Raw genomic sequence first — 8,191 nt, 5'->3', positions numbered from 1 at the left:
CACTAGCGTTAGAGCCCCATGGGAATGTGGGGTCTTCTTTCTGTTCCTCAGCGTAGCCCACGTGTCAGTAATATCGCCGGTGTGTAGTCCGCGCTCAGTACACACTAGTCAAATAAATGAATTCACCCGTGCCACCAATATGACACCTTGTATTAGAAGTTGCAAGGTGTTCAGTGGCCAGGAAGGCGTCCCAGACTGGGAATGATTTGTGGTTGTTTTGAAGTTAGTACACTGTACTTTAAAAGGTGAAAGATTTGGCAGCTGGAGTTGGGCTCTCCTAGTACCTGTCGCCGTGCCCGCGCCACCCAGATGGCCTCCCAGAACCGCAACCCAGCCACCGCCAGCATCGCCGCCGCCCTCAAAGGAGCCGAGCCCAGCGGGGGCTCTGCCGAGGGCCCCGTGGGCAAGAGGCTACAGCAGGAGCTGATGACCCTTGTGATGTCTGGTGACAAAGGAATTACTGCCTTCCCTGAATCAGACAACCTTTTCTTTTTTTTTTTTTTTTAATGTTTTATTTATTTCTAGGAGAGAGAGAGAGACAGTGCGAGCAGGGGAGGGTCAGAGAGAGAGGGAGACACAGACTCTGAAACAGGCTCCAGGCTCTGAGCTGGCAGCCAGCACAGAGCCCGACGCGGGGCCCGAACCCACGAACCGCGAGATCATGACCTAAGCGAAAGTCGGACGCTTAACCGACTAAGCCACCCAGGCGCCCCAGACAACCTTTTCAAATGGGTGGGGACCATCATGGAGCAGCCAGCGCAGTATCCGAGGATCTGAGGTATAAGCTCTCCCTGGAGTTCCCCAGTGGCTACCCTTACAACGCGCCACGGTCAAGTTCCTCACGCCCTGCTACCACCCCAGCGTGGACACCCAGGGTAACATCTGCCTGGACATCCTGAAGGACAAGTGGCCTGCCCTGTATGATGTCAGGACCATCCTGCTGTCCATCCAGAGCCTGCTAGGAGAACCTAACATCGATAGCCCTTTGAACACACGTGCCGCTGAGCTCTGGAAAACCCCACAGCATTTAAGAAGTATCTGCAAGAAACCTACTCAAGGCAGGTCTCCAGCCAAGAACCCTGACTGGCCAGCCTCTCTTCTTGTGTTGTCGTTTTATTTTCTCCTTAGATGGTCTGTCCTTTCCTTCAGTTCTGCCTTGGACTGTGTATCGTAAACTGTGGTGTCATTTTTGTTTTGTTTATGTTTTTTAAATTAAGTCTCTGGTTGAGCCCTTGTGACGAATATATTAAATAAATACATTGGAAAAAAAAATAAATAAAAGGCGAAAGACTTATACGATCTGAGTAATATATATTTTAACCAGAGTATATATATTTTAAAACATAGTAGCAAACGTGGGGGTCAGTCAGCAGCAGCTTCGTCCCTCTGGGGGCTCAAGCCCAGTGTCTCTCACCCCCACATCCAGTTTCCCTGGCAATTTCTAATGGTTCTGTTTTGTGATACTGTGATTTATAATAAGAAATATATATTTGGCTTTGTTCTATTTCCAGCACAGCGCTAAAACTCTTGGGATGTCACAAATGGTAAGAGTGGTAAAAGTGTTGGCATGCCTAGCTGGCTCAGTCAGTACAACATGTGACTCTTGGTCTTGGGGTCTTGAGTTCGAGCCCCACGTTGGGTGGAAAGATTGCTTAAAAATAAAATCTTACCAAAAAAAAAGCGATAAAAGTGTCTTGGTATTAATCATAAGCTCCTTTCAACCACACCTGAGTTTGTATTAATGAGGTGACTTTTGGGGCGCCTGGGTGGCTCAGTTGGCTGAGCGGCCAGCTTTGGCTCAGGTCACGATCTCGCTGTTCGTGACTTCGAGCCCCGCGTTGGGCTCTGTGCTGACAGCTCGGAGCCTGGAGCCTGCTTTGGATTCTGTGTGTGTGTGTCTCTCTCTGCCCTTCTTCCCCACCCCCCACCCCCATGTCTGTCTCTGTCTCTCTCAAAAACATACATATTAAAAAAAATTTTTTTAATGGGGTGACTTTTGGAAAGCACGGAAGGATGGGGGCTGGTTGTCCAAGGAACCAGTGATGTGACTGGAGAGCTAGAACATTCAGTCCCTCCTCACCCCAGCCTCCGGGGAGCGTCGAGGGGCTGGAGATTGCATCTACTGCCAGTGGTCCGTGATTCCATCAAACACGCCTATCTCCTGAAGCCTCCTTAAAAACCCAAAAGGGATGGGTTCCGAGAGCTTCCGGGTTGGTGAATCAGATGCACTTGCGTGCGGAGCCCCGAGTCTGCCCGAACAGGCGCTCCTGTGCCGGGGACCTGGACCCCACCCTATGCGTCTCTGCCTCTGGCTGTTGATTCGTATCCTTTCTTACCCTTTGTAACAAACGGGTAATCTAGGTAGTAAACTGAGTCTGAGTCCTGTGATCTGCTCGAGCCTGGGGAGACGGTCGTGGGAACCTGTGATTTCAGGCCAGTCCATCAGAAGCGCAGGAGACAAGCTGGGTTTGTGACGGGCAACGAAGGGGCAGGGAGGCAGTCTTGTGGGACGGAGCCCTTGACCTGTGGGACCTGGTGCCGTCTGAAGGTGGGGTGTGGGGAGCAAAATGGATCTCGTTCTCAGAAAACTGTGGTCCGTTTTGACCTGCCCTCGGCCCCCACCCCCACCACGGGCCTAGCACACGGGCTCTGCTTTCTCGTCACCGCCCTCAGAGTGACACAGCCCCAGGGCTGGGGCACTTGCCCGGGCGGCATCTGTCAAAGGCTGTAAAGACCTCTGCTCCCCTCAGCCATCTGGGACAAGGGATGGCAGAAGGGGACAAGCAACAGACTCAAAAGCGTGAAAGGAAACGAGGATGGAGTCCAGACGGACACGAGGAGAAAGTCCATCAAATGCAAAGAAAGCAGTGACGGGGGACATAAGGAACGAAGCAGATAGAAGATGTACGAAAGTAGTCCAGTATGTCTGTCAGCAAACGTTTCTCCAACAACCTTGACCGCGGCCAGACACTGGAGATTTAGCATCCAGAAGTTTCCATCGTCCCCGGGGATGCACCATCCCCCCAGCACATCGATGCGTGACCAGACACGCCGACCAGGGAAGTGCACCCAAGTCTCAGAGTGTTTTCCTAATTTTTAAATTTTTTTTTTAAGCTTTGTTTTTTTGAGAGAGAGACAGAGCATGAGCGGGGGAGGGGCAGAGAGAGAGGGAGACACAGAATCCAAAGCAGGCTCCAGGCTCTGAGCTAGCTGTCAGCACAGAGCCCGACGCGGGGCTCGAACTCATGAGCTGTGAGATCATGACCTGAGCTGAAGTCGGACGCTCCACCGACCAAGCTCCCCAGGCGCCCCAGAATGTCCTTCTTTTTCAAGTCTGAATAAGATCCCGTTGTATGGATGGACCACGTTTTGTTTATTCATTCCTCCGTTGATGGGTTGTTTCCACCTTTGGGCTACTGTGGATCATGATGCTATGAACATGGGTGTGCCGTCATCTCTTCCAGACCTTTCTTTCCCTTCTCTTGGGGAAAAACCCAGCAGGGGATTCTTGGGTCACACAGAAATTCTGTTTTGAATTCTTCCAGGAGCCGCCACACTGTTTTCCACAGAGGCCATTATCACGTCTGTTTTTACCGTTCTCTTCTAATTAGAGCAAGTGGCGCTGGCCGCCACGTACGGTTACAGAAAATTTCATCACTAGGTGAAACAGTGAGACCGCTGAAATAAAGCTGAAAGTCTGCTGCAGTCTGGGGGGGCAGTCATACCCCCAGTGCTCCCACGTGGCTTCAGGTCCTCTTGGAGGCTGAATGTGAATTTCCAAGGAGAGCTTTCTTTGTTCTTTGTTTTCGTTTGTTGTTGTTGTTGTTTTTCTTTTGCTAAGGATATACACAGTTCTGCTTTCTCCTGCGATTGATCTGGAACAAACCTTCAACGGGGGAGGGGGGTGTGGACTGCGAGATTTTTCTGACATTTCTTGCTGATGATTTTGCATGCACCATTTTCACGATGTTTCCAGATCTTTGGTTGTCCGTCATTAAAAACACAGATTAACATGGACCCTGTAGCAGTCACACGTGCGAGGAGCTGCTGACATATTAATTTCTTCACACCCTTTCTGCCAGGATAATAGCTTAGCAAGAGTGCAGCTAATAGAGCCAGTCCCGGCTGTCTCCATAGTAACGTTCTACCATATCAATGTCACCTTCAGCCCGCCAAGAACACGGTTGCACAGAGACCAAGGTAGAGCCAGGAGGGGAAAAGATACCAGTGGATTTTCAATCTCCCCTTAAACAGTTTGCATCTCTGTAGATCAAGTTAACAATGTTTCAGAGCAGAAAGGCTCATCATGGGCTTTGTTTTTATCAGGCAGCATTTTAAAGCAGAGCATCACAGAGCAACGGCCCCAGTTCTACAGGCAGAGGGACCTGCCCCCATGACGTGACGAAGTAGAACAGAATTCAGGTGTGGCCTCAAGCATAGAGGCTATTAGAAATCATACTCTTCAGGGAAAAGTAGCACAAGGGCGCCTGGGTGGTTCAGTGGGTTAAGCATCTGACTTCGGCTCGGGTCATGATCTCATGGTTTGTGGGTTCGAGCCCCGCGTCAGGCTCTGTGCTGACAGCTCGGAGCCTGGAGCCTGCTTCAGATTCTGTGCCTCCCTCTCTCTCTGCCTCTCCTCCACTCATGCTCTCTCTCTCTCAAAATAAATAAACATTAAAAATTTTTTAAAAAGTAAAGGACAAAAGTAGCATTATGATGGCAAGAAATCTAAATAGAAGCCATGGCCACCAGAATCTAATGGAGAATCTAATGGCCGGAATCCAGTGAGTGCTAAATAGAAGCCATGGCCACCAGAATCTAATGGAGAATCTAATGGCCGGGATCCAGTAAGTGCCAGTCATTGCTCAGTGAACGGGCAGGGCTTCGCGTTTGCAGAGCTGAGGCTGTCATTTGAGGTCACCTCAAAGCCCTCTCTACAGAACATAAGCTGCAGGATGTAAATTCATTCATTCATTAATGACGATCGTAGTCTATGCAGCCTGCACTCACTGAATATTGTAGACTGGATGCCTTAAAACCAACAGAGATTTCTCTGCAGGTCCTGGAGGCTGGAAAATAGAAGATCAAGGCATCGGCAGATCTGATGCCTGATGAGGGTTTGCCTCCTTGCCTGTAAAAGTAGTATGGTGTCCTCACACGGTGCAGGAAGAGCAAGAGAGAGCTCCCTGGGGTAAACATCCCGTTCATGGGGCTCTCCCCTCGAGAGCCAATCACCTTCCAAAAGCCCGACCTCCTAATGCCATCACCATAGGGCTTAGGATCTCAACATAGGAATTTTTAAGGGACACTAGCATTCAGCTCATAACCTTGACTGAGTGTGTGCTACATGCCAGGCACCGGAGAAATGGTAGTTAACAAGAAGAGACAGATTCCCGCTTCACTCAGACCTTCATTCAGCAGTGGCGGCAGGCAGGGCGGGGGAGGGGGGAGCGGAGGGGGGTGCGGGCTGGGCAGAGAAGACATCAGTGAGTACTAGTAAGAAAGGCAAAGTGGGGCATGAGGCTATAGAGTGCAGGTGTGGTTCAGCTCCAGTGCAGGGAACGGTGGACCGGAACAAACTGGGAATGGATGGCCGCCCTGGTGAGGGAGAAAAGGGGGGATCTGGCTCCCTCTGGTGGTCACCACGCGCCACACACTCATCCGCGGCACTGCTCATGGCCATCACCCGCCAGGTTATCTCTGAAGTCACTGGCGTGTCCTTCAATAGGTGAATAAATAAAACTGCGGCCATCCAAATAATCAGATCTACAGCTATATAGAGAATCTGTAGAGACCGTGAAAAGATGAGGGGGTGCGGGGAGGGATGGGTAAGTGGAGCGCGCTGAGTTTTGAGACAGGGAAACTATTCTGTGCCCGTGCTGTAACGGACCCAGGACTTTATGCCTTTGGCAAAGCCCGTAGAATGTACAACACCCGGAGTGAACCCTAATGTGAACTGTGGACTTTAGTTAATAATAATGTATCAAGGGGCGCCTGGGTGGCCCAGTTGTTTAAGTGTCTGACTTCAGCTCAGGTCAAGATATCCTGGTTCTTGAGTTCAGGCCCTGCATTGGGCTCTGTGCTTTGTTCGGATCCTCTGCCTCCCCTCTCTGCACATCCCCCTCCCCTGCTCTCTCTCTCTCTCTTAAAAATAAAAACTTTTTGGGGGCGCCTGGGTGGCTCAGTCGGTTAAGCATCTGACTTTGGCTCAGGTCATGATCTCACGGTTCATGAGTTCAAGGCCCGGCATCGGGCTCTGTGCTGACAGCTCGGAGCCCGGAGCCTGCTTCAGATTCTGTGTCTCCCTCTCTCTCTGCCCCTCCCCTGCTCGTGTTCTGTCTCTCTCTCTTTCTCTCTGCCTCTCAAAAATCAATAAACATTAAAAAATTGTTTTAATAAAATAATACAATAAAATGGCTAAGATGGTAAATTTTATGTGATGTGTACCACACCACAATCGTTTGGAAAATGGAAAATGCTTACAGAAGAGAAAAAAATTGTATTATCATTTGAAGACTTTCTAAACTTAGTATGTGAAAAACCTTTCTAACTATGGCTCTAAAGCTACAAGCTTAAATATTGATGAATTCAACCACATAAAAATACTTTTTTGTGTCCAAAGTGAAAAACTATCCAGGAAAAGTACTTAAACCTCTGACCCAAGGGAAAGGCCTGGTGTGCTAATGTGAAGATATCTAATGAATGAATAGAAATTAGCTACCGAAGGGGAAAGGGAGCAAAGGGTGTGATTAGTCACTTCAGAAAAAGCCAAACTAACCCAAGTCCCAAATAAAAATGGCTTTTCAACCCGTGACAAGATGCTCAATGTCACTTATAAAAGAAATACAAATTAAAAACTGCAGTGAGTCACCGTGTTTCACCCATCGATTTGGTGAAATTCAGAAGCTTGATCCCTCGCTCCATGGCAGACGCTGTGGGGAACCAGGCAGCTGCACACAGCATCAGTGGGGGGAACTGCAAATGACAGTATTGACCAAAATGACAAATGGGAAATAAGTATCACATAAAACTTACTATCTTAGCCATTTTAAAAAAAACTTTCTAAATTCAAAAATAGAGAGACACAGACCATGAGCAGGGGAGGGGCAGAGAGAGAGGGAGACACAGAATCTGAAGCAGGCTCCAGGCTCTGAGCTGTCAGCACAGAGCCCGACGCAGGGCTCGAACCCACGAACCACGAGATCATGACCTGAGCCGAAGTCGGACGCTTAACCGACTATGCTACCCAGGTGTCCCATCTTAGCCATTTTTTAAGCATCCAGATCAGCAGTATCAAGCACTCACATTGTACTGCCATCCCCACCACCTGTCTCCAAAGCTCTTAATCTTCCCAAACTCAAGGGCTTATTTCACTCTGCGTGATGTCCTCAAGGTTCATCCGTGTTGTAGGAAGTGTCGGGTTCCTTCCTTTGCACGGCTGAATAATATTCCATTGTGTGGCTAGACACCAGCTTATTTATCCATGTCTCTGCAGATGGACATTGCTTCTGTCTCTGGCCGTTGTGAACAATGCTGCTATAAACACAGGTGCCCTGAGTCCATGCTTTCAACTCTGTTTAAATTTTATTTTTTAATGTTTATTTTTTGAGGGGGGGGGAGACAGAGCGCAGGCAGGGGAGGGGCAGAGAGAGAGGGAGACACAGAATCCAAAGCAGGCTCCAGGCTCCAAGCTGTCAGCACAGAGCCCGACGCGGGGCTCGAACTCCCACGCTGTGAGATCATGACCTGAGCCGAAGTCCAACGCTCAACTGACTGAGCCATCCAAATGCCCCTCCCTGCTTTCAGTTCCTTCAGTTATATACACAGAAGGGGAATTTCTGCGCCATGTGGCTGTTCTAAACTTTTTGAGGACCCACCAAATTGTTTCCACAGCGGTTCCACTATTTTACATTCCCAACAATAGGCCACAGAGTTCCAATTTCTCCACGCCCTTGCTAACACTTGTTATTTTCCGAGTGTTGTTATTATTAGAGCCACCCTAATGGGCGTGAACCCACAATGCACACATCCTTGAACCCAGCAGTTCAACTTTGGGGAGTTTATCTCCGCCTCTTCTGAAACTTGCTTTTGCTAGTTCACTGCACATCCTGGACGTCCGTCCATGTTGGTGTCTGTAGATCTTACCCTCTTGTTAATGACTGTGGTGTTGCATATGAAGAATGGACTTGGG

The 8,191-nt window shown here is 49.3% G+C and overlaps 1 pseudogene; it reads left to right on the top strand.

Annotated features, from left to right (window-relative positions):
• Positions 1 to 309: 309 nt before the first annotated feature.
• On the top strand, positions 310 to 1,587 carry LOC120244422 (annotated as a pseudogene).
• The last annotated feature ends 6,604 nt before the right edge of the window (positions 1,588 to 8,191 follow it).

This window comes from Hyaena hyaena, unplaced genomic scaffold (genome assembly GCF_003009895.1).
Source record: "Hyaena hyaena isolate Hyena2069 unplaced genomic scaffold, ASM300989v1 scaffold_392, whole genome shotgun sequence".
Taxonomy (NCBI): Eukaryota; Metazoa; Chordata; class Mammalia; order Carnivora; family Hyaenidae; genus Hyaena; species Hyaena hyaena.
This window is presented reverse-complemented; position numbering and strand designations above follow the sequence as displayed.